At 44.6% G+C, this 27782-nt stretch overlaps 1 non-coding gene and 7 pseudogenes across 1 annotated transcript; all 8 read left to right on the top strand.

Annotated features, from left to right (window-relative positions):
- Positions 1-849: 849 nt before the first annotated feature.
- Positions 850-1057, top strand: LOC142654003 (U2 spliceosomal RNA; annotated as a pseudogene).
- A 6603-nt stretch (positions 1058-7660) lies between these two features.
- Positions 7661-7829, top strand: LOC142654117 (U2 spliceosomal RNA; annotated as a pseudogene).
- Positions 7830-14397: 6568 nt separating this feature from the next.
- LOC142654237 (U2 spliceosomal RNA) lies at positions 14398-14595 on the top strand. The gene has a single exon (XR_012848946.1). It is a non-coding gene; the product is annotated as a U2 spliceosomal RNA (small nuclear RNA).
- Positions 14596-20874: 6279 nt separating this feature from the next.
- LOC142654120 (U2 spliceosomal RNA) lies at positions 20875-21088 on the top strand (annotated as a pseudogene).
- Positions 21089-22359: 1271 nt separating this feature from the next.
- On the top strand, positions 22360-22429 carry LOC142654668 (U2 spliceosomal RNA; annotated as a pseudogene).
- Positions 22430-23217: 788 nt separating this feature from the next.
- Positions 23218-23397, top strand: LOC142654127 (U2 spliceosomal RNA; annotated as a pseudogene).
- A 1270-nt stretch (positions 23398-24667) lies between these two features.
- Positions 24668-24737, top strand: LOC142654667 (U2 spliceosomal RNA; annotated as a pseudogene).
- Positions 24738-25527: 790 nt separating this feature from the next.
- LOC142654068 (U2 spliceosomal RNA) lies at positions 25528-25704 on the top strand (annotated as a pseudogene).
- The last annotated feature ends 2078 nt before the right edge of the window (positions 25705-27782 follow it).

The following is a 27782-nucleotide window of genomic DNA, read 5'->3' as shown; positions in this document are numbered from 1 at the left end:
GCTCCTAGGTCTCCAAGAATTGGAGCCTGACATATTGGGGGACCAGAAAAAAGTGTCACTCTCCTGTAGGCGGCAGGAAGATACACTGGCAGTTTCAAATTTCTCACAGGCAAGGTCCAAGGTGGTGTGGCGAAACGTTTTCGGAAAATTTATGGCAAATGTGCACAGGGACCTTGCCTGGGCAATCGTTCACCAGTGCCTCCCTACCCGTGAATTCCAGCATAGGCGAGGACTGGTGGCGAGAGCCAAGTGCCCGAGAGACAGGTGTGGTGACGACGAGACGGTAATGCACCTGTTTTGGAACTGCCCATATGCACAGGAGGTTTGGAGGAAGGTAGGCCCATTGCTGAAATGGGCCTGCGGTCTTAAAGATCTTAAATTTGAATACGTGTTTTATGGTCTTTTTAACTGCCCAAGTTTTAAACAGCAAATGGTCTGTTGGATCATTTTAAACTGTTTTAAGAATGCCATCTGGAAGGTTAGGAACATTCTGCTTTTTAAACATGATTTTATTGACGTTAAAAATTGTGTGAAATATGCCCTAAGTGAAATGTATATTTATTATCTTAGGGACAAAAAGCAGCTAGGGGTAAAAGAAGCAACATCCATGTGGTGTTTGCAAATGTGGAATACCATAACATTGTAAATAAAAATGGTTTTATTCTTTTATGTCTTTTATGCCCTGTACAAATTTTATCCTGCTATTGTTCTGTACTTTTATTATAACATCTGTATTACTGGTCTTATTATTATTCTTTTGTATTCATTTAAATGTATGAATATTTATGTATTATGCCATTGATTTTATCTTGTGGTTTCAATTTTTAAAAAAAAAAGTCTGTAAAATATATTATTTTTGCCAATAAAAAACTTTGTTTGAAAAAAAAAAAAAAAAAAAAAAAAATCTGTTCTTATCAGTTTAATATCTGATACGTCCCCTATCTGGGGACCATATATTAAATGGATTTTTAGAACAGGGAGATGGAAATAGAGCTTGCTCTGTCCACTCCACGCATTGACCTGGTATTGCAGTATTTCCAGGACCGGTGCACCCTTTCCTTATGTGTTGACTAAAATCAGATTCCAAAAGTGTTTTTTTGTGTTTGCCATTGTTTCTGTCTTTCTGATGGGATCTCCCCTTTTAATCCCATTATTTCAACACCTGTTGGACAATGCATTTGTACAGTCATGTGTGATAATGAGCTAATTTATTAAATGCAATTAATTAATACATTGCCACCTCTTGTTGTGTGTGTGTCTTCTGTGTTTCTGTGTTTCCGGCATTTCACATTGGAACAGCTCATTCACCTTCCTTGTCTTCTCTCCGCCCTCCCTCCTAGGTAAGTTAAAGAGCTGCACCTGAGCCAGCCACTGATTGATGCAGCACCACAGTCAAATAGTGGAGTGGAGTGGAGTAGGGGAACAGCAAACAGCCATTAAAGCAGCCAGCCGCCTACCCGCCACAATGGACCTACCTGTGTACACTAGATGGATGTGATGGAATGTACTGTCGTCCCTACATTTCAAGAAGAAGTAAGAATTGCAGTTGCAACAAACCCTTGCTTGCCTACAAAGAGAGCAGCAATTTGGATTTGTTACTTTGTTACCTGGAAGAATAACAAACTGTGCAAGGATGGAGGTTGTAGGAGCAAGGAGAAGTTGTCTGTAAAGTTGGTGGATGCCTATTTTCCATTTTGCAGTCCCTTGTCTCCCTCTTGTGGCCTCCTGGAGGCAACTAGCTGTGCAAAAAAAAGACAGCCTGGCGGCCGGCTGTTGCAGTGTTGCCCTCTCAGGCAACACTGAGTGACTGACTGAGCCGCACCGTCTTATATAAAGTTCAGACGGAACTTTGCACGTGTCATAGTGGAGCCCTCAGGATTCCAGAGCCAGCTTTCTGACATCATAATGGGGCCTCAGAGATAAAAGCCTGGGCCCAGGCAGTGTTGGTCAGTGCTGCTCAGCAGGCAGCACTGGACTGGACTGGATTACAGCTGATACAAGGTGTGAAGGAACAAGGGGTGGCTGTGGGCATGCACTTGCTGCCGCTGCCAGTGTTTATCTGCATGGCAGGAGGGCATTTGGGCGTTGCCAGGAAGGCGTTTTTATGTAGATTCCTCCTCTTTCAGCACTGCATTGTGGTGCAAGCAAAAGAAGCAAATCCTGTCTGGCTTCCTCTCCGGCCTTTATTCACCTCCCGCTTAGTAGCTGTAAATGTGTGTGAGCCTGCAGGGCCCCATGGAATTGCCTAGGAGTAGGCTGAATCAATCGCTGCAAGGGGTGAACAGCAGTATTAGGCAGGCTCGGTCAACGCCCGGCCCATTCGGGTTATCGCTTCTCGGCCTTCTGGCTGAGATCAAGTGTAGTTCTGATTACTTGTAGTCAGTGCTGCCTGGTCTTGGTTAGGAGGTGCTCAGGTACCCTCTCTCTCGGCCTCGGGGGATCGTCCAGGTTCGCCTGGACTTCACCCCCGTGCTGCTATTTGGGAGAGAGGCTTAGTCCTGAGCAACGAGTTGCGATCCACATATCCCCCGTGTAGGCTTCGGCCGAAAAGGGGAAAAGCTGCGTAGACGTTACGTCACCAACGGGTGGCGTAACTTTCCTTGAAAACCCCTCACCATGGACGAAAGTCCTGGTGAGATACCGGCGTATGCCCGGATAAAGAATACAATCCGTGTAATTGTATCAGAAGAGAAGGCGACGACCTGCGGCCTGAAGTTCTTGGTGGAGACCGTGCTTGTTGGCATTTTCAACATTCAGAAGCGGGAGATATTGGCGGTACAAGACTATCCTAGGAGAAGAACATACGACATAACTTTTGTACAGAATGGAGTGTTCCAAGATCTGCTGGCGGCATACATGGTAAAAAACGATCCGAGACTGGACGGTATTGAATTTTACGAACATGTGTTGGACATCACTAAGATGATTGTGATAAAAATGTACTGCCCGTTTGCTGATTTAAAAGATGTGATGTCCTTTTTATCCCCCTATTTCAAAAGTGTAAAATGTATTGGCAAAATAATGAACGAAGTTGGAGTTTGGACGTCAAAGTGGAGATTTTTAGTAACTTGTTATAGAGATGCCAATACAGCAGGGGGGATAATGTTGCCGCCAGCACGCTTTAAATTAGGTGATATGGCAGGAGATCTTTTTTATACAGGAATGCCTCCATTCTGTAGAAAATGTCAAAAGTACGGTCACACCAAAGAGTTCTGCGAAAGCACCTGTAGGAACTGTGGCAGCTCTGAGCACGAGGCCAAAACTTGCCCTCTGGGGAAAAGGTGTCGTTTTTGCAGCCGAGTTGGTCATCTATATGCTACTTGTCCCCACAGATCGGAACAACCCGAGGTCCGGCCGAGGCGTCCAGAGCAGCCAGCAGGCCAGATCGCCCCCGCACAAGGAGAGGAACCAAGAGGTGAAGAGGCAGATGACATGGACACCTCCAGCAGACCCCCCCAAACAGGTGACCCAAAGGAGCAAAGGCGGTTTAAGAGAAGAGCCAGTGATCAGCGGACGAAAAAGCCCCCTCAGGAAACGGAGGAGATGGGTAGTTCGGATGAAGCTGATCCGCCTGGGCCGCAGGAGGTGCTGGGTCAGCCTGTACCTGAGGCAGAGGACCCGGGCGGAGCGGCAGCAAGGACTAAAAGGCGTAGGGCGTACTCAGAGGTGGCAGCGGGGGTGCCGATGGGAGTACCTGCTAGAGCGAAAGCAGGGAAACCAGTTGACGCGCCCCCGGAAGCACCAGCTGAAGGTCTCCCCCCTTCTCGCCAGTTGGGGGAGACAAGCATAGCTGCCTCTGAGGTGACAGAAGTCCCGGAAACGGCCGCGAGTGCGTTTCCTGCCCCTATCGTAGGGGAGGAGGCTGCCATACAATATGCTCCAGAAACCTTGCCCGTGGAGTCCATCTGGGACCCATTTGCGATAAGTGCCTCAGGTATGGCGGGGGGTCAGCTGTCTGACATGAGTTCCTCTCCAATCTCCTCAAGTTATACAGTCGGTTTGAAGTCGGAGGGCGATGAGAGCTCGAGTGAGGTCTCTGGTAACGCCGAGGACTGCTGAGGCCACCTCGGGTAAGATTACATAAGACTGTCTCTTTTCCCTTTTCCTCATGGCAGAGTTAGGTGGCATTTCCTTAAATGTTAGGAGCGTGCATTCCAAGACGAGAAGAGCTGCCCTGTTTGATTATCTTTCTATTTTTTCCGCCACCGTTTTTTTCCTACAGGAATGCTGTATCCCACATCGCACGAACTACAACAAATATAAGGAAGACTGGAGACTCGGACCTTCAGTGTGGTCCGGGTCTAACGATTCCAGAGCCGCAGGTGTCGCCATTTTATTTAAAGGGAACGTTTTAATTGACAGTTTTAATGAAATTTTACCAGGTAGAATTTTATTGGTCAAAGCTTTTATAGACGGTATTAGATGGCAGTTTTTAAATTTTTATGGGTCCTCGGACAAGAATGAAAGAGCTAGAATGCTAGAGATTTTACCCCTTTTTTTAAACGATTCAGAGCCACTTGTTTTAGCGGGTGATTTTAATTGTATTTTAAAGGGGGAACGCCGGTTCTCTAACTCAGTAAGCAGGAATTATGACAAAACCTCCTCATTATTAAAAGATATAGTTACTGATTTTAAACTTACTGATGTTTTTAAGAAATGTAACAGCAATTTATCTGCAGAGGCCGGCGTCACCTGGAGCAATGTGAACTGTAGCTCCAGGATCGATTTTATATTCTGCTCTTATCAAGTACTGCCTTTTAAATGTGATCTTAATCCCAATGTTTTATCTGATCATAAATTATTGTATTTTAAAGTTAAAAATGATATTGGGAAAAATACTGTCAAAAAAGCCTGGAAAATGAACGTTTCCCTTTTAGATGATCCGCAAATTTTATCTGATTTTATTACCTTTTATAAGGGCTGCAGACGGGTAAGACATCCAAATATGTCCATAGTCTCATGGTGGGAGAAAATAAAAATAAAAATAAGAGACTTTTTCATAAAAATCGGAAGGAGAAAAGCAAAAGAAAAACAGGATTTTTTTGCTAATTTGAATACCCGGCTGCAGACCCAATACAAGTTCAGAGAACAGGGTATGCAGGTGGAGGAGGAGATTATGGAGATTAGGAAGGAGATCTCCCAGTGCCTGGAGCAGAGAGGTAAGGAAATTGTCTTTCGCTCAAAAATGAAACACCTCGAGGAAAATGAGACCTGCTCCAGGTACTTTTTTAAGAAAATTAACGATAAGCATACCCTGTTAGACAATGTTGATGGAGATACAAACACTGACAATATTTTAAAAAAGGTACACAGATTTTATGCGGATCTTTTTAATATAAAGCTTGTTAATGTTGATTTGATGAACGACTCATTGAAGGAGGTTGACGCTGTTTTAAATCCTGTCTCCAAAGATTTTTTATTACAGGATATTACGGAACAGGAGATTTTAGATACCATCAAGAGTTTTAAAACAGGTAAAGTCCCTGGCCCTGATGGTATACCCATAGAGTTTTATGTCACATTTTATGGAGTTTTAAAAGAGGATCTTTATTCCCTTTTTACTCAAGTTTTTAGAACAAAAGCCCTCCCGGGGTCCTGGAAGAAAGGTGAGGTGTCCCTGCTTTATAAAAAGGGGGACAAAACAGATATTAAAAACTGGAGGCCTATCACCTTACTAAACGCAGACTATAAAATAATGGCCAAGATTTGCGCGAATAGACTAAAGGCTGTTATAGAGAAAATCGTCCACTCCAACCAAGTCTGTGGGATACCTGGGAGGAGCATATGGGACAATTTAAACCTTTTAAAAGATGCTATTGGTGATACGAAGGAGAGAAAAGGCAGATTGGCGGTTTTATCCATAGATTTCGAGAAAGCCTTTGATAGAGTATCACATTTTTATCTTTTTAAGGTTTTAGAAAAGATGGGTATACCAGAAGGTTTTTTACAGTCTCTGAAGGCCTTTTATGAAAATTGTACGAGCAAGATTTTAGTAAAGGGTTTTAAGACACAGGACGTCCTTTTAAACTCCGGAGTGAAGCAGGGGTGTCCCTTGTCCCCACTACTTTTTATATGTGCGATCGAGCCTCTACTCTGCAGATTGAGGAATGACAGGCAGATATGTGGAGTCCCCCTGCCGGGCGGGGGGGGACTAGAGGCAAAAGTGGTGGGGTACATGGATGATGTCGCGGTCCTGTGCAGGGACGCCCCGTCACTGCAAAAAGCATTACAACAGATATACCAATTTTGCTGCTCCTCCGGTTTTAAAGTCAATTTTAATAAAAGTAATATTTTAAATATTGGCAATATGATTTTACAGGACATTCCAGTCCCTGTGTCGGAGTCTGTACAGATTTTAGGGGTCTCCTTCAATGAGTCAAACAATGGTTTTATCAGTTGGGACTTGGTGGCACAAAAAGTTAATAAGAAAATTTGTTTATGGAATCTTAGAAAACTGACAATGGAGGGAAAAATTTTAATCACAAAAATGGTGATTTTACCAATTTTATTATATCTAAGTATGGTTTTCCCTCCCCCTGATATTTTATTAAAAAAGATTACCAAGGCATGTTTTACATTTTTATGGAATTCTAGGATGGAGAAGCTCAGGAGAGAAAAAGTGATGTTACCAAAGCTAATGGGTGGTAAAGATTTTCCAAATATAAAAGCATTTCTTTTAATCCATTTTTTTACACTGTGTCTTAATACTGTTTTTAAGGAACACTACTGGTCTTATTTTATCCGTTTTAACACTGGCTATTTTATGAGGAGGTACGGATGGTTCTCTACGGTTTTAAGCTCGCCATATGCTTTTAACCTGCCAGACCAGTATAAGATTTTAGAAAAAATAGTGAACCTTTTTAACCTAAAAGACAAAAGAATAGAAGATGTAAAAAATAGTAAATATGTTTTAAAGGAAATAAAAGAAAATGTTTTAATAGCCCCCATTAGCAATTTTAATGAAAACAAATGCAAAATTATCTGGAGCATGGTTAATGCTAAATTCATTTTTAATTCACAGAAGGATCTGGCCTGGAGCTGCGCCCACGAGTGTCTTCCATGCCGGGCATTCCAGCATCGAAGGGGACTGACCAACTCGGCTGCGTGTCCAAGGGGAGGATGCCGCGATGACGAGACAGTCTTACATCTCTTTTGGCAATGTTATTTTTCACAACTAATATGGACAAAAATCCTCCCCTTGATGAAGAAGATAACCGGAATAAAAAGAATTACAAGTGAAGGCGTATTTTACGGATGTCTGGAGTGCCCAACAAGGACTCAGAAAATTATGGCATGGAAGATTACTAACTGCGTTAAAGCAGCTCTGTGGGCGGCCAGGAATATTCTTTTATTCAAACATGAAATTTTATCTGTGAATGATATTTTAGGAATTTGTTTTTATGAAATGCACAAGTATTATCTTTTAGACAAAAAATTCTCTCCTGTTTTAAGTAGAAAATGGTTTTTTAGCGAATGGAATTCTATAATATGATGCCACCAAGTGCCCTTTTATAAATTGTATGATTTTAATCTGACAATTTGTATTTATTTTTTAACCATTGTTGTAAAATGTGAATCCCTGTAAAAATGTTGAAAAATGTTAATTTATTGTAAAACCTGAAAAATTTTAAATAAACGGTTACCCCCAAAGTTGGGGTAGTCAACTTAAAAAAAAATCTGTTCTTATCAGTTTAATATCTGATACGTCCCCTATCTGGGGACCATATATTAAATGGATTTTTAGAACAGGGAGATGGAAATAGAGCTTGCTCTGTCCACTCCACGCATTGACCTGGTATTGCAGTATTTCCAGGACCGGTGCACCCTTTCCTTATGTGTTGACTAAAATCAGATTCCAAAAGTGTTTTTTTGTGTTTGCCATTGTTTCTGTCTTTCTGATGGGATCTCCCCTTTTAATCCCATTATTTCAACACCTGTTGGACAATGCATTTGTACAGTCATGTGTGATAATGAGCTAATTTATTAAATGCAATTAATTAATACATTGCCACCTCTTGTTGTGTGTGTGTCTTCTGTGTTTCTGTGTTTCCGGCATTTCACATTGGAACAGCTCATTCACCTTCCTTGTCTTCTCTCCGCCCTCCCTCCTAGGTAAGTTAAAGAGCTGCACCTGAGCCAGCCACTGATTGATGCAGCACCACAGTCAAATAGTGGAGTGGAGTGGAGTAGGGGAACAGCAAACAGCCATTAAAGCAGCCAGCCGCCTACCCGCCACAATGGACCTACCTGTGTACACTAGATGGATGTGATGGAATGTACTGTCGTCCCTACATTTCAAGAAGAAGTAAGAATTGCAGTTGCAACAAACCCTTGCTTGCCTACAAAGAGAGCAGCAATTTGGATTTGTTACTTTGTTACCTGGAAGAATAACAAACTGTGCAAGGATGGAGGTTGTAGGAGCAAGGAGAAGTTGTCTGTAAAGTTGGTGGATGCCTATTTTCCATTTTGCAGTCCCTTGTCTCCCTCTTGTGGCCTCCTGGAGGCAACTAGCTGTGCAAAAAAAAGACAGCCTGGCGGCCGGCTGTTGCAGTGTTGCCCTCTCAGGCAACACTGAGTGACTGACTGAGCCGCACCGTCTTATATAAAGTTCAGACGGAACTTTGCACGTGTCATAGTGGAGCCCTCAGGATTCCAGAGCCAGCTTTCTGACATCATAATGGGGCCTCAGAGATAAAAGCCTGGGCCCAGGCAGTGTTGGTCAGTGCTGCTCAGCAGGCAGCACTGGACTGGACTGGATTACAGCTGATACAAGGTGTGAAGGAACAAGGGGTGGCTGTGGGCATGCACTTGCTGCCGCTGCCAGTGTTTATCTGCATGGCAGGAGGGCATTTGGGCGTTGCCAGGAAGGCGTTTTTATGTAGATTCCTCCTCTTTCAGCACTGCATTGTGGTGCAAGCAAAAGAAGCAAATCCTGTCTGGCTTCCTCTCCGGCCTTTATTCACCTCCCGCTTAGTAGCTGTAAATGTGTGTGAGCCTGCAGGGCCCCATGGAATTGCCTAGGAGTAGGCTGAATCAATCGCTGCAAGGGGTGAACAGCAGTATTAGGCAGGCTCGGTCAACGCCCGGCCCATTCGGGTTATCGCTTCTCGGCCTTTTGGCTAAGACCAAGTGTATTTATACAGGAGGTTTTTAGTCAGAAGGTGCTCAGGTACCCTCTCTCTCGGCCTCGGGGGATCGTCCAGGTTCGCCTGGACTTCACCCCCGTGCTGCTATTTGGGAGAGAGGCTTAGTCCTGAGCAACGAGTTGCGATCCCCCCAGCCCCTTGGTCTCTGTACGTCAAGGGGCGCAGCGAAAGCTGCGCGGTTCGACCTGGCCACGCTAATGGCAGGCGAACCCGATGCGGTGCCGGTATACGCCCGGCTGCGAAACTCTGCTAGAGTCATCTTGGCAGAGGGTGGAGGCGGTCCACGAGGTGTCAAGTTCCTCGTATACGAAATCCTCGAGAAGTTGCTGGCGGTCCGCAAGCATGAAATTTTGGCGATCCAGGATTACCCAAGGCGTGGAGTTTTTGACATAACTTTTGTTGGAGAAGGTATCCTCCGTGATGCTATGGACAAAGCTGAGAGGGAAAAAGTTCAACTCACGTCTTTGGGAGTCCAGGTAATAGAGCATGCTTTTGAGGTAACCAAACTCGTGGTGATTAAGATGTATTCCCCATATGTGAAGGACCAGGAAGTGGCAGCATTCTTAGCTGCCTACTTCAAGAACATCAAGCTTATGGGGAGAGTTATGAACGAGTGCGGTGTGTGGACCGTCAAGTGGAAGTACTTAGTGACTTTGATCAAGGACCCCTCCACCCAAAATACGAGACTCCCACCGGCTCGTTTTAAAATTGGAACAGTGAATGGCGACCTCTACTTCTCGGGGATGCCAAACTTCTGCAGGGCCTGCGGTACCTATGGGCATACCAGTTACAACTGCGATGTCACCTGCAGGAACTGCGGAAGCAAAGAGCACACAATTAGAGAATGCACAGGAGAAAAAAAATGTAACTTTTGTCAGAAAACTGGTCATCTGTATTTTTCTTGCCCCTATAGGTACCGAGGCGAAGAAGATGAGCAACCCGGAGCGCCCCCACGTGCTCCACCAGCGGACCAAACCCGTCCCCAGGGAGAGGAACAGACCAGCCACACGAAAGAGGAGAGAGGTACCTGGGCTTCAAAGGTGCGAGGGACTGGAGCCAAAACAGGTACCTCGCAGCCAGCAACCTTGGAGGATAAAGGGGAGCCCAGTGCGAAGGAAAAGCGGCAGACTAAGCGGAAGGCGGAAAAGGAGCAGGCCGGAAAAACTGAGGCATCCCAGAAGGCTGGTTGCTCAGGGGGTGCCGGGCCTGCTCCAAGCCCTGGGTCTCTGGCATCCTCGTCGGAGGAAGAGGACGAGGTGCCGGTGGGTCCCCGTAAAAAAGGGAGGCAAGCCAGAGTCAGTAGGGGGGAGACAGGGGAGGAGCAGATGGACACAACGGTGAAAAACGATGCGGCTCCTCCTAGAACCCCCTCCTCGCCGCGACTGGTGAGGAGGGCGGGCACTGTTCCCCCCGTGGAAACTGACACCCCACCTTGTGCGCAACCTCCCCCTCCAGAAGGGCCTGCACGGTCCCAGGGGGGAGGTGCGAGCCCCCTAGGGGACCCACCCGACCTAGACGGTCAACCGTTTGAGTTTGGGCTCCCCGTACGCAGAAGTTTGGTTGCTGGCGTTACCCTCAGCGAAGGTAGTTCCTCTCCTTCGTTCTCCCTCCTGACAAATGATTCGGACGGGGGCGGGTATCTGAGCCCAAGTGAGATATTTGGTATTGCTGGTGGAGAAAATGTGTGATTTTAAAATACCGCTACTATTTATTATTTTAAAATCAAATACGCATTCAAAACTCCACAATGTCTGAACTAAAGGGAATATCCCTCAACGTGAGGGGCGCCAAGTCTAAAGTAAGAAGGGTTGCTCTCTTCAATTTTTTATCTTGCCTGGCAGCCTCTGTTTTTTTCCTGCAGGAGTGCGGTATTCCCCATACGATGAAGTACACCAAATATAAAGAAGATTGGAAATATGGTCCATCCGTCTGGTCTGGATCAAACGAGTCCAGATCAGCAGGGGTCGCCATTCTATTTAAGGGAAACGTTTTAATTGATTTTATTCAAGAAATCTTACCAGGACGTATTTTATTGGTTAAGGCTTTTATTGACGGTGTGAAATGGCAGTTTTTAAATTTTTATGGCTCACCTGATAAAAATGAGAGGGCAGAAATGCTAGAAGTTTTACCTCTTTTTATTAACACAACTGAGCCTTTTATCCTCGCAGGTGATTTTAACTGTATCCTGAGAGGGGAACGCCGGCTTACAAGTGCTACAAGCAGAAATTACGATAAGACCTCTGGACTGCTCAAAAATATGGTGAGCGATTTTAATTTAAAAGATGTTTACAAAGAATGTAACAGGAGCAGTCCAGAGGAAGCCGGCGTTACCTGGAGCAACGCCACCTGTAGCTCCAGGATAGATTTTATATTTTGTAATGAGAACTTTCTGCCTTTTAAATGTGAAGTTTTAACCAACGTGTTTTCAGATCATAGGCTTTTATCTTTTTATGTGAAGCGTGATCTTAATAATCTTATTTGTAAGAAGTCCTGGAAGATGAATGTTTCCCTTTTAGATGATCCACAGGTTTTAACCGATTTTATTGAATTTTACAAGAAAAGCAGGCGGGTGAGAGATACCAGAGCTCCCATCAGTGCATGGTGGGAGAAGATGAAAAGTAAAATAAAAGATTTTTTTATTAAAAAGAGTGTGGTAAAAGCCAAAATAAAATATGCTGTTTTTAATACACTAAACACCCGTCTGCAGACCCTGTACAAAATGCGAGACAATGAAATAGAAGTGGAAGCCGACATCACCGACCTTAAAAAGGAGATAGCCCAGTGCCTGGAGCAGAAAGGTAAAGAAATAATTTTTCGTTCAAAAATTCAAAACATAGAGGAGAACGAGACCTGCTCCAGGTACTTTTTAAAAAAAATCAACAATAAAAGGGCTGTCATCAAAAATATTGAAGGTGTGTCGGATGTACAGGGTCTTTTAAGTAAAGTTCATGAGTTTTATACTGACCTTTTTAATGTTAAGACTGTGGATCGTGATTTTATGCGTGACTCACTGAAGGAGATTACCACTGTTTTAGACCCTGTCTCCCAGAATTTTTTATTGCAGGACCTGACGGAGCAGGAGATTTTAGAAACAGTTAAAAGTTTTAAAGCAGGTAAAGTTCCTGGTCCGGACGGTATACCCAGTGAGTTTTATGTAAAATTTTATGATCTTTTAAAAGAAGATTTGTTTTTACTATACGCAGAAGTTTTTAAATCCAAGATGCTGCCTAAGTCCTGGCAGAAGGGTGAGGTCTCCCTATTATACAAGACGGGTGACATCGCAGTTTTAAAGAACTGGAGACCAATAACCCTTCTAAACAGCGACTACAAGATCATGGCTAAATTATGTGCGAACCGGATGAAAGCCATAATACCCCACATAATACATTCCAACCAAGTATGTGGGGTGCCAGGCCGCAGCATCTGGGACAATCTTAACCTTATTAAAGATGTGATTGAGGACACGAGGTCTAAGAAGAATAATTTAGCAATTTTATCAATAGACTTTGAAAAAGCTTTTGACCGTGTCTCTCACTTTTATTTGTTTAAGGTTTTAGAGCGTATGGGTATACCTGAAGGATTTTTATTATCCATCAAAGCCTTTTATAAAAATTGTACAAGTAAGATTTTAGTAAATAGTTTTAAGACACAGGACGTATTTTTAAACTCTGGGGTGAAGCAGGGGTGTCCCTTGTCCCCACTGCTTTTTATATGTGCGTTAGAGCCTCTATTATGCGCAATTCGCCGAGACAAGTTGATACGTGGAGTCCCCCTACCAGGGGGAGGCGGCATAGAGGCTAAAGCAGTGGGGTACATGGATGATGTAGCGGTATTATGCAGGGACACCCGGTCGCTTCAGAGAGCCCTAAAGCAGATAGAGTTTTATTGCTGTGCTTCCAGTTTTAAGATAAACTTTAGCAAGAGTAGTATTTTAAGCATAGGAAGCATGGTTTTTAGTGACATACCAGTTCCTGTGTCGGATAATATTAAAATTTTAGGGGTCTCCTTCAGTGAGTACGACAATGGTTTTATCAGTTGGGACATGGTGGCGCAGAAAGTAAACAAGAAGATATGTATGTGGAATATGAGGAAGCTTACTATGGAGGGAAAAATTTTAATTATTAAAATGGTCATTTTACCCCTGCTTTTATATCTGAGTATGGTTTTCCCTCCTCCCACGGTTTTACTGAGAAAAATAACCAAAGCTTGTTTTACTTTCTTTTGGAGTTCCAGAATGGAGAAATTAAAGAGAGGAATCGTGATGAAGTCCAAACCAAAGGGTGGCAAAGACTTTCCAGATTTTAATAGGTTTCTTTTACTAAAATTTTTTAGCTTCTGTTTTAATTCCCTTTTTAAAGAGCACTATTGGTCGTTTTATTTACGTTATAATACAGGGTTTTTTATGCGAAGGTGTGGGTGGTTCCAGATTATTTTAACCTCACCTTATGCTTTTAATTTACCCCCACAATATGTAATTTTAGAAAAAATAGTTGCTTTATTTAAATTAAAAGGGAAGAGTATTAATGATCTTAAAAATAGCAAGAAGCTTTTAATCGACCTAAAAAGAGAGGATGCGGTCAGCAGAATAGACAATTTTAACGAAAAACGCAGTGGTTTTATCTGGAAAATGTCTAACATATTTTATCTCTTTAACACACAGAAGGACCTGGCCTGGAGCTGCATTCATCAATGTCTTCCATGCCGGGCATTCCAATACAGAAGAAGATTCGCGAGGTCTGCCATCTGCCCGAGGGAAGGCTGCCAGGCTGAGGAGACAGTGCGTCATTTACTTTGGACATGTTACTTTGCACAACATTTTTGGAAAAAGATATTCCCTCTTATGGAAAAGATGGCAGACCTGAAGGACTTATGTTACGATGATATTTTATATGGACAATTTGGATGCCCGACCGCGAATCAGAAGACAATAGCATGGAAGACGATGAATTGCGCTAAAGAAGCTCTTTGGAAGGCCAGGAACATCCTTCTTTTTAAACACGACGTTTTGACAACGGATGATGTTTTAGGTCTTTGTTTTAGTGAGATGTATTTATATTATTTAATTGACAGGAAAGCAAATGCCACCCTTCTAAATAAATGGTTTGTGACTGACTGGAACTCCAATAAATAAAGATTTGCCACCATGTCCCCCTATAAATATTAATGTAATTTGATTTTTACTATTGTAACAATATGAAAATGTTTGATGTAATTGTAGTGTTATCTATTGTAAAATTGAATTTTTATTAATAAATCATTGACACCCCCGCGAGGGGGTAGCCAACTGAAAAAAAAATCTGTTCTTATCAGTTTAATATCTGATACGTCCCCTATCTGGGGACCATATATTAAATGGATTTTTAGAACAGGGAGATGGAAATAGAGCTTGCTCTGTCCACTCCACGCATTGACCTGGTATTGCAGTATTTCCAGGACCGGTGCACCCTTTCCTTATGTGTTGACTAAAATCAGATTCCAAAAGTGTTTTTTTGTGTTTGCCATTGTTTCTGTCTTTCTGATGGGATCTCCCCTTTTAATCCCATTATTTCAACACCTGTTGGACAATGCATTTGTACAGTCATGTGTGATAATGAGCTAATTTATTAAATGCAATTAATTAATACATTGCCACCTCTTGTTGTGTGTGTGTCTTCTGTGTTTCTGTGTTTCCGGCATTTCACATTGGAACAGCTCATTCACCTTCCTTGTCTTCTCTCCGCCCTCCCTCCTAGGTAAGTTAAAGAGCTGCACCTGAGCCAGCCACTGATTGATGCAGCACCACAGTCAAATAGTGGAGTGGAGTGGAGTAGGGGAACAGCAAACAGCCATTAAAGCAGCCAGCCGCCTACCCGCCACAATGGACCTACCTGTGTACACTAGATGGATGTGATGGAATGTACTGTCGTCCCTACATTTCAAGAAGAAGTAAGAATTGCAGTTGCAACAAACCCTTGCTTGCCTACAAAGAGAGCAGCAATTTGGATTTGTTACTTTGTTACCTGGAAGAATAACAAACTGTGCAAGGATGGAGGTTGTAGGAGCAAGGAGAAGTTGTCTGTAAAGTTGGTGGATGCCTATTTTCCATTTTGCAGTCCCTTGTCTCCCTCTTGTGGCCTCCTGGAGGCAACTAGCTGTGCAAAAAAAAGACAGCCTGGCGGCCGGCTGTTGCAGTGTTGCCCTCTCAGGCAACACTGAGTGACTGACTGAGCCGCACCGTCTTATATAAAGTTCAGACGGAACTTTGCACGTGTCATAGTGGAGCCCTCAGGATTCCAGAGCCAGCTTTCTGACATCATAATGGGGCCTCAGAGATAAAAGCCTGGGCCCAGGCAGTGTTGGTCAGTGCTGCTCAGCAGGCAGCACTGGACTGGACTGGATTACAGCTGATACAAGGTGTGAAGGAACAAGGGGTGGCTGTGGGCATGCACTTGCTGCCGCTGCCAGTGTTTATCTGCATGGCAGGAGGGCATTTGGGCGTTGCCAGGAAGGCGTTTTTATGTAGATTCCTCCTCTTTCAGCACTGCATTGTGGTGCAAGCAAAAGAAGCAAATCCTGTCTGGCTTCCTCTCCGGCCTTTATTCACCTCCCGCTTAGTAGCTGTAAATGTGTGTGAGCCTGCAGGGCCCCATGGAATTGCCTAGGAGTAGGCTGAATCAATCGCTGCAAGGGGTGAACAGCAGTATTAGGCAGGCTCGGTCAACGCCCGGCCCATTCGGGTTATCGCTTCTCGGCCTTTTGGCTCAGATCAGGTTTATTGCCTGGTCTGGGCCGGGGGTTCGGTCTTTCGTGGAGTCCTATCCGACGTTTTTGGGAGCGATCATCGTGCCGTTGGGCATTCCATTTCAAGATGGCAGCTGTGCGTAACACTATCCGTTTCGTGGTGAATGAGCAGAGGAGAGACGAAGTTGATACTGGACATATCATTGAGAACATCCTTCTGGACCTGGCTGGAGTTAAGTTGGTAGAGGTATTCTGTATCCAAGCTTTCAGCAATATTGCTACATACGATGTATCCTTTTTTGAGGCCGCCTACTGTTTAAACGTTTTTCAGTTGCTAAAGGAAAAACACATGCATGAGGCTTTAACATCCATTGAAGTGCAACCTCTTTTTTCTACAGTGGAGAAATGTATAACAATTCATATGTATAACCCATTTCTGGATAGAAGGCTGGTCAGGGCTTTTTTAGCTCATTACTGTACCCATGTTAGAGGAGGTGTGGAGCAGAAGAACCTATGGGGAGTCTTTAATGGTGATATCAAGTACTGGGTCAGGCTGAAACCTGACTCCAGCTGTATTGGAGGAGTGATGAATCCTCCTGCTAATTTTTCCATTGGTGGGAATAAGGGATATCTGTACTACCAAGATATGCCATGCTTTTGTAGATCATGTTTTTCCTACGGGCATACCAAAGATGCATGCAAAGGCAAAGTTTGCAGAAATTGCAAGGAAACAGGACATGAGGCTAGTGCATGCATTTCCCCATCCAGGTGTGACATTTGTGGTTTGCCGGGTCATACTTGTAGGAAATGTCCAAAGGTGTTTCCTTTCTTAGGACAAGAGAGAAGAACATGGGGCAGACAGGTGAGAACAACATGTTCCCTTGCTGCCTCTTCTGAGGTAATTTCAGAGCCAGCTGGCAGTGTTTCTGTGGCTGCTTCTCAGGACCCTGGGAAAGCTGGATTAGGAGAGGTTCTAACCTCACATACTGACAGCATGGAGTTGGGTGTGGTCCCTCCTGCAGAGCCAACTGTTGATGAGACACCTGGGGTTATACCTATGGAAGGTAAAGACACAGCGCCACCTAGTGGGTGTGCATACCCTGATAATGGTGCAAGTATGCAAATTTTGTCCTTTTCTAGCCCAGAGTCAAAAATGGACGATTCAGCAAAAGTGGAGTGGTCAATATCGGAGGAGGACGAGAAGGAGGCCAGGATGCCTAGTGCCACTAGTGCGGAAATCTTCCATAAAGTTGTCTCAAAAAGGGGGAAGTCTGGAAAGGCGGTGAAGAGACTTAAGATAGGCTTATTGGAAGATTCTGCTCATGCAAATCCTTTTTCTTTGCTGGATAGTGACTCCAGTTCTAGCCCTAAGTCATCTGAGGTGGCTTCAGAAGTACCCAGCTCTCCTGGGGAAGGTTTCCTCAGTGAAGTCAATGTGGCAAATTTGGAAAGAGCGATGTATTTCCCTGGGACGTGATATGTTCTGGTTATCTCATGGCTTTCCATTGCACTAACCATACTATGCCCGCATGTCTTTGAGATTAAAAATTGTCTCACAAAATGTACGGGTGTTCTCCTCTGCTCACAAGCGTGCTGCAGTCCTGGACTTTTTGGCCTCTAAGGGCAGTGACATTGTTTGCGTACAAGAATGTGGTTTGTCAAAAATGCCTAGGAAAGAAGAATGGAAGTTTGGGGAAGCAATTTGGTCTTTTTCTTCCACAAATAGGAATGATGGAATTGGTATTCTTTTTAAAAATAATGAGTTTGTCATCAAACAGACTCAAATTATACAAGAAGGAAGATGTGTCTGTGTGTTACTATCCTATAAGGGATGGCAGTTTAGGCTAATTAATATCTATGGCCATGCTGTGAAAACTGATAGGTTGGCACTTTTTGATTCTTTAAAATTTTTTCTTCATGGTAAAGTTCCTGTAATTATTGTTGGTGACATTAACTGTATCCTGGAGAAGCAGGCCCGAGCTGGGTCCACAGAGTCTAATGTGGATGTCACTGGAGTTTTGTGGAATAAAATGTTGCAGGACTTTGCTTTGCAGGACGCTGTCACCAGGAAACCAGGTCCATTTACTTACCATGCCGATGACGGAAGAACGGATTCTCGTCTGGACTTTTTCTTTTTTTCTACTTCAGCAATGAAATGTGTAGATTATTCGCAGGAGAGAGTGTGGTTTTCAGATCACGAGTGTTTGTTGGGGGTTTTTGTCATAAATAATTTCTTTTATGGTAGAGGGGTATGGAAGATGAATGTTAGTTTTCTGAGTGATGAAAGGGTGAAAACTAGGTTTGGGAAAAAATATGGGTTTTGGGTTAGGAAGAAAAGTTCTTTCTCTAATGTGTGTGAATGGTGGGTATGGGTGAAAAAAAAGATTGGTGGGTTTTTTAGACAAATAGGATATAGAAGAGCGAGAAGGAAAAGATTGCAATATTCACGCTTTAACATGCGGATGACGTTCCTTCATCAATGTAAAAATTTGGGTATGGATGTAAGACACGATTTGGAAAAAACAAAAAAAGATATTAAGGAGTGGTTCCGAGAAAAAGGGAAAGAAATAATATTTAGGTCTAAGGTGGAGGTTAGAGATAATCACGAGAAATGCACTAGATTTTTCTTTAAAAAAATGTGTGGTGGAAAAAGTGGAATGAATGTGTTATTGGATAAGGATGATAAAGAGGTGTTTGGTAAGGATGTGATTGATGTGGTGTCTGATTTTTATAAACAACTGTATGATGTGAAGAAATGTGATTTGGGTGATGATGAGGAGTTTTTGGATATTGTGTGTAATTTTGTTCCTGAAAGTGAATGTGAGGTTTTGCTTGGTGAGATTATGGATGGTGAAGTAAAGGATGTGGTGGGAAGTATGGCTAAAAATAAGTCTCCAGGGATCGATGGGATACCAGCTGAGTTCTATGGGAAATATTGGGACATAATTGGGAAGGATGTTATAGATGTTATGAGAGTGTTGTTTTCTGGGACGAATATGTGTGATGTGATGAAGAAGGGTATGGTAGTTCTGTTGCATAAAAAAGGAGATAAGAGGCGGTTAGAAAACTGGCGACCGATTACTTTGCTGAATACGGATTATAAAATTTTTGCCAAGCTGATTGCGAATCGTATGAGAGACGTGATTGGGTGTGTGATTGATGAGGATCAGGTATGTGCGGTACCGAAAAGGAAATTGCATGAGAACGTGGCGTTGGTGCGGGACATGCTTGAGGATTGTAAGGGTCGGAATAAGAAGGTGATTGTGTGTGCGTTAGATTTTGAGAAAGCGTTTGATCGTGTGGCGCATGTGTTTTTGTTTAAAGTGTTAGAGAGAATGGGTTTTCCGGTTCAGTTTGTGAGTTTGTTGAAGAATTTATACGCGAATGCAAAGAGTTGTGTGCAGGTGAATGGGTTTTTTTCAGAATCATTTAGTATTATGTCTGGTGTGCGACAGGGTTGTCCGTTGTCTCCCATCCTATTTATTTGTGCGATTGAACCATTGTTGCAAATGATTAGAAATGATAAGGTTGTGAAAGGTTTGGTGGTGCCCGGGTGTGATGGAAAACGTGTGAAAGCTTTGGGATATATGGATGATATTTGTGTATTGTGTGATTCAGTGTATGATATGTCCAGAGTGAAGTTGATTGTAAACATGTTTTGTATTGCGTCTGCTTTTAAAATAAATTGGGGTAAGAGCAAATTTAAATTTTTTTTCAGTAATGAGCGAGTGAGTGATTCTGATATGGAACAGGTGGATGGTGTGAAAATTTTGGGTATTGTGTTTGATGATGAGTTGAAAGGGAGAGAAAGTTGGGATGAGTTAGGTGGTAGGATTGTGAGAAAGTTGGAAATGTGGAGAATGAGGGATCTTTCTTTTTCGGGGAAGGTTTTAATTGTCAAAAGTATTATTCTACCTATGATTTTATATGTTGCTCTGGTTTTTCCTCCTGCTGTTGATATGTTAAAAAAAGTGAATAGAGTTTTGTTCCTTTTTTTATGGGGGAGCGGGATTGAGAAGGCAAAGAGAGAAATTCTAATGAAAAGCAGACGAAATGGAGGCCTTGATTTCCCAAATTTGGAGATCTTCATTGGAATTAATTGTGTACGGTTTTTTGTAGAGCTTTTATTTAAAGAATCCAAGGCTTCCAGAATGTCGAAGTATCTAGCTGGTACGGTGATTCAGCGTCTAAGGTGGGAAAAACGTAATTTATGTAAACCAATTGCTTTTCAGTGCACAGGGTGGTATTTGTATGTTGAAAAATTTATTAAAAAGTTCCAGCTAGAGGATGTAAGAATGGAGAGATTTTTGAGCGAAAAGAATGTTGTGAGAAGTATGTGTATGAATAATGTGATGTGTTCTGTAAATGGTTTGAATTCGATGGAGTCTAAGTCTGTGTGGAAGAAGATTGTTACGTATGATGTGTCAAATAAGCAGAAAGATTTGTTATGGATGTCGGTACATGGAGTGTTGCCTGTAAGGAGTGTTCAGAAAAGAAGAGGTTTGGTTGCGTCTGAAAGGTGTCCGAGAGAAGGTTGTGGGGATGATGAGGATGTGAGCCATGTGTTTTGGTCGTGTAAGCATGCAAAGGATGTTTGGAAAAAGTTGAGTGGGTTGTGTGAAGAATTGACTGGTTTGAAGGTTTTGACGTATGAAATTGTCTTGTTTGGTTTGTGTAGTTTGGGTAGTGAAAAGGATAGAGTGTTGTGGATTTTTCTGACTTGTGTGAAAGAAGTATTGTGGAATACGAGGAATTTGAATGTGTATAAAAGAGAAGTATTTGAGATGGAGGATGTGGTTAGTATGGTATTGGCTAAATTGTATTTTTATTATAAATGGGATCTAGAAAGAGGTATGGATGCGGAAGGGATATGGCGAATGTTAAAATGGAGGTATTTAGTTTGAGGAATTTTGTTTGATTTATCTTGTATTTGATGGAAAAATAAAATAATGAACCAGAGTGATGAGATTTTTTGAAAAATAGAGAGGTGGTTTGAACAACTACAGTTCTCGGTTTTATTCAAAAAAACCTGAATGGTTTAATAAAAAAAAAAAAAAAAAAAAAAAAAATCTGTTCTTATCAGTTTAATATCTGATACGTCCCCTATCTGGGGACCATATATTAAATGGATTTTTAGAACAGGGAGATGGAAATAGAGCTTGCTCTGTCCACTCCACGCATTGACCTGGTATTGCAGTATTTCCAGGACCGGTGCACCCTTTCCTTATGTGTTGACTAAAATCAGATTCCAAAAGTGTTTTTTTGTGTTTGCCATTGTTTCTGTCTTTCTGATGGGATCTCCCCTTTTAATCCCATTATTTCAACACCTGTTGGACAATGCATTTGTACAGTCATGTGTGATAATGAGCTAATTTATTAAATGCAATTAATTAATACATTGCCACCTCTTGTTGTGTGTGTGTCTTCTGTGTTTCTGTGTTTCCGGCATTTCACATTGGAACAGCTCATTCACCTTCCTTGTCTTCTCTCCGCCCTCCCTCCTAGGTAAGTTAAAGAGCTGCACCTGAGCCAGCCACTGATTGATGCAGCACCACAGTCAAATAGTGGAGTGGAGTGGAGTAGGGGAACAGCAAACAGCCATTAAAGCAGCCAGCCGCCTACCCGCCACAATGGACCTACCTGTGTACACTAGATGGATGTGATGGAATGTACTGTCGTCCCTACATTTCAAGAAGAAGTAAGAATTGCAGTTGCAACAAACCCTTGCTTGCCTACAAAGAGAGCAGCAATTTGGATTTGTTACTTTGTTACCTGGAAGAATAACAAACTGTGCAAGGATGGAGGTTGTAGGAGCAAGGAGAAGTTGTCTGTAAAGTTGGTGGATGCCTATTTTCCATTTTGCAGTCCCTTGTCTCCCTCTTGTGGCCTCCTGGAGGCAACTAGCTGTGCAAAAAAAAAGACAGCCTGGCGGCCGGCTGTTGCAGTGTTGCCCTCTCAGGCAACACTGAGTGACTGACTGAGCCGCACCGTCTTATATAAAGTTCAGACGGAACTTTGCACGTGTCATAGTGGAGCCCTCAGGATTCCAGAGCCAGCTTTCTGACATCATAATGGGGCCTCAGAGATAAAAGCCTGGGCCCAGGCAGTGTTGGTCAGTGCTGCTCAGCAGGCAGCACTGGACTGGACTGGATTACAGCTGATACAAGGTGTGAAGGAACAAGGGGTGGCTGTGGGCATGCACTTGCTGCCGCTGCCAGTGTTTATCTGCATGGCAGGAGGGCATTTGGGCGTTGCCAGGAAGGCGTTTTTATGTAGATTCCTCCTCTTTCAGCACTGCATTGTGGTGCAAGCAAAAGAAGCAAATCCTGTCTGGCTTCCTCTCCGGCCTTTATTCACCTCCCGCTTAGTAGCTGTAAATGTGTGTGAGCCTGCAGGGCCCCATGGAATTGCCTAGGAGTAGGCTGAATCAATCGCTGCAAGGGGTGAACAGCAGTATTAGGCAGGCTCGGTCAACGCCCGGCCCATTCGGGTTATCGCTTCTCGGCCTTTTGGCTAAGATCAAGTGTAGTACCTGCTCAAGCTGAGGTTAGTAATCATCCCTGCCGGTGGTACGTGGGCCATCGTAGGGGGATGACAGAACGCCGAGGTGAGGGCAGGGAACCACAACGGTCATCGCTCTGGTGTACGCATTTGGTTTAAAGGTACCATTTGTAGGTGACCAGGCGACCGCCGGATCGAGGTCATTAGGCCGGGTAGTTTGGAAGCCCGAGTTGCTATGTGCCCCAGGGCTGGTGACCCTGGGGTGCCCTAACTCACTGGGGGTGGGATCCCACTGAGTGAAGGCACACTTGCACGCACTCTCTTTCACGCTATATGAGCACACACCTTTATTCTCCCGGCCTTCTGGCTGGGAGATGAGGAATTTTTTTATACCTGGCGGATGTCCAGGCTGTATCACAGCGCACATCCACTTATTTAATTTTGTTTTTCACTGTGTGTTTGTCACGTTTGTCACAAGGATTTTGGGATGCGGTGCCCTTTTGGGACCCTCCTGAGGTCTAGGGGGAAAATGTGTGGCCTTCTGGTTCCTTTTTCCCCTGCAACCCGGCCTCCCTTCTTCGGAGGGGAGGTGCAACTAGGATGCAGGCTCCTAGGTGGACACTGGGGTGGCAGCCCAGGTAGAAGCCTAGGAGTGTGTTTGGGTCTCCCTAAGCTTCGGCGAGGGGGGACCATCGATCCTTGATCCTCTAGGCCTATGGTTTGGAGGGTCAGGGAATGGTTATGCGGGGCCTCTCTCTTTTAAGAGAAGGGCTGCGATAGACCGCATCCTTGTGCACTTTTTGTGTGGCACCTCTGCACTTTTTATGCACTTGGGTGATAGAAAGCACGACTCGGGCTTTCAATAAAAAAAAAAAAATCTGTTCTTATCAGTTTAATATCTGATACGTCCCCTATCTGGGGACCATATATTAAATGGATTTTTAGAACAGGGAGATGGAAATAGAGCTTGCTCTGTCCACTCCACGCATTGACCTGGTATTGCAGTATTTCCAGGACCGGTGCACCCTTTCCTTATGTGTTGACTAAAATCAGATTCCAAAAGTGTTTTTTTGTGTTTGCCATTGTTTCTGTCTTTCTGATGGGATCTCCCCTTTTAATCCCATTATTTCAACACCTGTTGGACAATGCATTTGTACAGTCATGTGTGATAATGAGCTAATTTATTAAATGCAATTAATTAATACATTGCCACCTCTTGTTGTGTGTGTGTCTTCTGTGTTTCTGTGTTTCCGGCATTTCACATTGGAACAGCTCATTCACCTTCCTTGTCTTCTCTCCGCCCTCCCTCCTAGGTAAGTTAAAGAGCTGCACCTGAGCCAGCCACTGATTGATGCAGCACCACAGTCAAATAGTGGAGTGGAGTGGAGTAGGGGAACAGCAAACAGCCATTAAAGCAGCCAGCCGCCTACCCGCCACAATGGACCTACCTGTGTACACTAGATGGATGTGATGGAATGTACTGTCGTCCCTACATTTCAAGAAGAAGTAAGAATTGCAGTTGCAACAAACCCTTGCTTGCCTACAAAGAGAGCAGCAATTTGGATTTGTTACTTTGTTACCTGGAAGAATAACAAACTGTGCAAGGATGGAGGTTGTAGGAGCAAGGAGAAGTTGTCTGTAAAGTTGGTGGATGCCTATTTTCCATTTTGCAGTCCCTTGTCTCCCTCTTGTGGCCTCCTGGAGGCAACTAGCTGTGCAAAAAAAAGACAGCCTGGCGGCCGGCTGTTGCAGTGTTGCCCTCTCAGGCAACACTGAGTGACTGACTGAGCCGCACCGTCTTATATAAAGTTCAGACGGAACTTTGCACGTGTCATAGTGGAGCCCTCAGGATTCCAGAGCCAGCTTTCTGACATCATAATGGGGCCTCAGAGATAAAAGCCTGGGCCCAGGCAGTGTTGGTCAGTGCTGCTCAGCAGGCAGCACTGGACTGGACTGGATTACAGCTGATACAAGGTGTGAAGGAACAAGGGGTGGCTGTGGGCATGCACTTGCTGCCGCTGCCAGTGTTTATCTGCATGGCAGGAGGGCATTTGGGCGTTGCCAGGAAGGCGTTTTTATGTAGATTCCTCCTCTTTCAGCACTGCATTGTGGTGCAAGCAAAAGAAGCAAATCCTGTCTGGCTTCCTCTCCGGCCTTTATTCACCTCCCGCTTAGTAGCTGTAAATGTGTGTGAGCCTGCAGGGCCCCATGGAATTGCCTAGGAGTAGGCTGAATCAATCGCTGCAAGGGGTGAACAGCAGTATTAGGCAGGCTCGGTCAACGCCCGGCCCATTCGGGTTATCGCTTCTCGGCCTTTTGGCTAAGATCAAGTGTAGTACCTGCTCAAGCTGAGGTTAGTAATCATCCCTGCCGGTGGTACGTGGGCCATCGTAGGGGGATGACAGAACGCCGAGGTGAGGGCAGGGAACCACAACGGTCATCGCTCTGGTGTACGCATTTGGTTTAAAGGTACCATTTGTAGGTGACCGGGCGACCGCCGGATCGAGGTCAGGAGGTCGGGTAGTTTGAAAGCCCGAGTTGCTATGTGCCCCAGGGCTGGTGACCCTGGGGTGCCCTAACTCACTGGGGGTGGGATCCCACTGAGTGAAGGCACACTTGCACGCACTCTTCTTTCACACTTCTAAGCACACACCTTTTTTCTCCCGGCCTTCTGGCTGGGAGATGAGGAATTTTTATATACCTGGCGGATGTCCAGGCTGTATCACAGCGCACATCCACTTATTTAATTTTGTTTTTCACTGTGTGTTTGTCACGTTTGTCACAAGGATTTTGGGATGCGGTGCCCTTTTGGGACCCTCCTGAGGTCTAGGGGGAAAATGTGTGGCCTTCTGGTTCCTTTTTCCCCTGCAACCCGGCCTCCCTTCTTCGGAGGGGAGGTGCAACTAGGATGCAGGCTCCTAGGTGGACACTGGGGTGGCAGCCCAGGTAGAAGCCTAGGAGTGTGTTTGGGTCTCCCTAAGCTTCGGCGAGGGGGGACCATCGATCCTTGATCCTCTAGGCCTATGGTTTGGAGGGTCAGGGAATGGTTATGCGGGGCCTCTCTCTTTTAAGAGAAGGGCTGCGATAGACCGCATCCTTGTGCACTTTTTGTGTGGCACCTCTGCACTTTTTATGCACTTGGGTGATAGAAAGCACGACTCGGGCTTTAAAATAAAAAAAAAAATCTGTTCTTATCAGTTTAATATCTGATACGTCCCCTATCTGGGGACCATATATTAAATGGATTTTTAGAACAGGGAGATGGAAATAGAGCTTGCTCTGTCCACTCCACGCATTGACCTGGTATTGCAGTATTTCCAGGACCGGTGCACCCTTTCCTTATGTGTTGACTAAAATCAGATTCCAAAAGTGTTTTTTTGTGTTTGCCATTGTTTCTGTCTTTCTGATGGGATCTCCCCTTTTAATCCCATTATTTCAACACCTGTTGGACAATGCATTTGTACAGTCATGTGTGATAATGAGCTAATTTATTAAATGCAATTAATTAATACATTGCCACCTCTTGTTGTGTGTGTGTCTTCTGTGTTTCTGTGTTTCCGGCATTTCACATTGGAACAGCTCATTCACCTTCCTTGTCTTCTCTCCGCCCTCCCTCCTAGGTAAGTTAAAGAGCTGCACCTGAGCCAGCCACTGATTGATGCAGCACCACAGTCAAATAGTGGAGTGGAGTGGAGTAGGGGAACAGCAAACAGCCATTAAAGCAGCCAGCCGCCTACCCGCCACAATGGACCTACCTGTGTACACTAGATGGATGTGATGGAATGTACTGTCGTCCCTACATTTCAAGAAGAAGTAAGAATTGCAGTTGCAACAAACCCTTGCTTGCCTACAAAGAGAGCAGCAATTTGGATTTGTTACTTTGTTACCTGGAAGAATAACAAACTGTGCAAGGATGGAGGTTGTAGGAGCAAGGAGAAGTTGTCTGTAAAGTTGGTGGATGCCTATTTTCCATTTTGCAGTCCCTTGTCTCCCTCTTGTGGCCTCCTGGAGGCAACTAGCTGTGCAAAAAAAAGACAGCCTGGCGGCCGGCTGTTGCAGTGTTGCCCTCTCAGGCAACACTGAGTGACTGACTGAGCCGCACCGTCTTATATAAAGTTCAGACGGAACTTTGCACGTGTCATAGTGGAGCCCTCAGGATTCCAGAGCCAGCTTTCTGACATCATAATGGGGCCTCAGAGATAAAAGCCTGGGCCCAGGCAGTGTTGGTCAGTGCTGCTCAGCAGGCAGCACTGGACTGGACTGGATTACAGCTGATACAAGGTGTGAAGGAACAAGGGGTGGCTGTGGGCATGCACTTGCTGCCGCTGCCAGTGTTTATCTGCATGGCAGGAGGGCATTTGGGCGTTGCCAGGAAGGCGTTTTTATGTAGATTCCTCCTCTTTCAGCACTGCATTGTGGTGCAAGCAAAAGAAGCAAATCCTGTCTGGCTTCCTCTCCGGCCTTTATTCACCTCCCGCTTAGTAGCTGTAAATGTGTGTGAGCCTGCAGGGCCCCATGGAATTGCCTAGGAGTAGGCTGAATCAATCGCTGCAAGGGGTGAACAGCAGTATTAGGCAGGCTCGGTCAACGCCCGGCCCATTCGGGTTATCGCTTCTCGGCCTTTTGGCTAAGACCAAGTGTATTTATACAGGAGGTTTTGTCAGAAGGTGCCTGGGGTACCCGGCTACTTGGCCTGGGGGGATCGTCACAGGTTTATCGCCTTGACTTCACCCCCCTGCAGCTATTGGGTAGTCGGACTAGTCCTCAGGCAACGAGAAGGGATCACTAGGCGGACGGCTTGCGCCGGACGGCCTAGAAGGGCGAATCCTTGTCGGGACAAGCTGAAAATGCCGTTTGCGTACGGATTCGTGACTGGGGAAACCCAGTTGCGACAATCTATCCGGATTGAGGTCGAGGAGAAACATCGCCAGCGGAAGAACCTGAAGTTCATAGTAGGGGAAATCCTGCTTGGCTTCTTCGGCCTCAGACGGGAGAACATCCTGTGTCTTAATGACCAGGAAGGCCGCGGACGATATACCATCTCCTTTTGTACCGCGGCCTGCTGCGACACCATCTGTGCAGCCCTGTCTGGTGCGGACCAGACAGAAGAGCGCCTGGACGGGCTCTATTTCGCATTCCTCTACGGGGAGGAATCTATTCCACTTGTCGTGGTGATGCACAGCCCGTTTGTCCCTGCCAGGGACATTGAGATCTTTCTTGGGCGATACTGTCGAGAAATCCACTTCAGCCATGAAGTTAAAAATGCGGAAGGCTTCTGGAATGGAAAGCGGAAGTATTTTGTGAAATTCTTCCAAGACCCAAATGGCATACGAGGCTTTATACATCCGCCAGCCAACTTTGCCATTGGGAGGAACCGGGGATATCTCTTTTACCCCCAGATGCCTCGGTTCTGCT

This window comes from Rhinoderma darwinii, chromosome 5 (assembly GCF_050947455.1).
Source record: "Rhinoderma darwinii isolate aRhiDar2 chromosome 5, aRhiDar2.hap1, whole genome shotgun sequence".
Taxonomy (NCBI): domain Eukaryota; kingdom Metazoa; phylum Chordata; class Amphibia; order Anura; family Rhinodermatidae; genus Rhinoderma; species Rhinoderma darwinii.
Note: the sequence above shows the minus strand (reverse complement) of the source record. Positions and strands in the feature narration are given on the sequence as shown.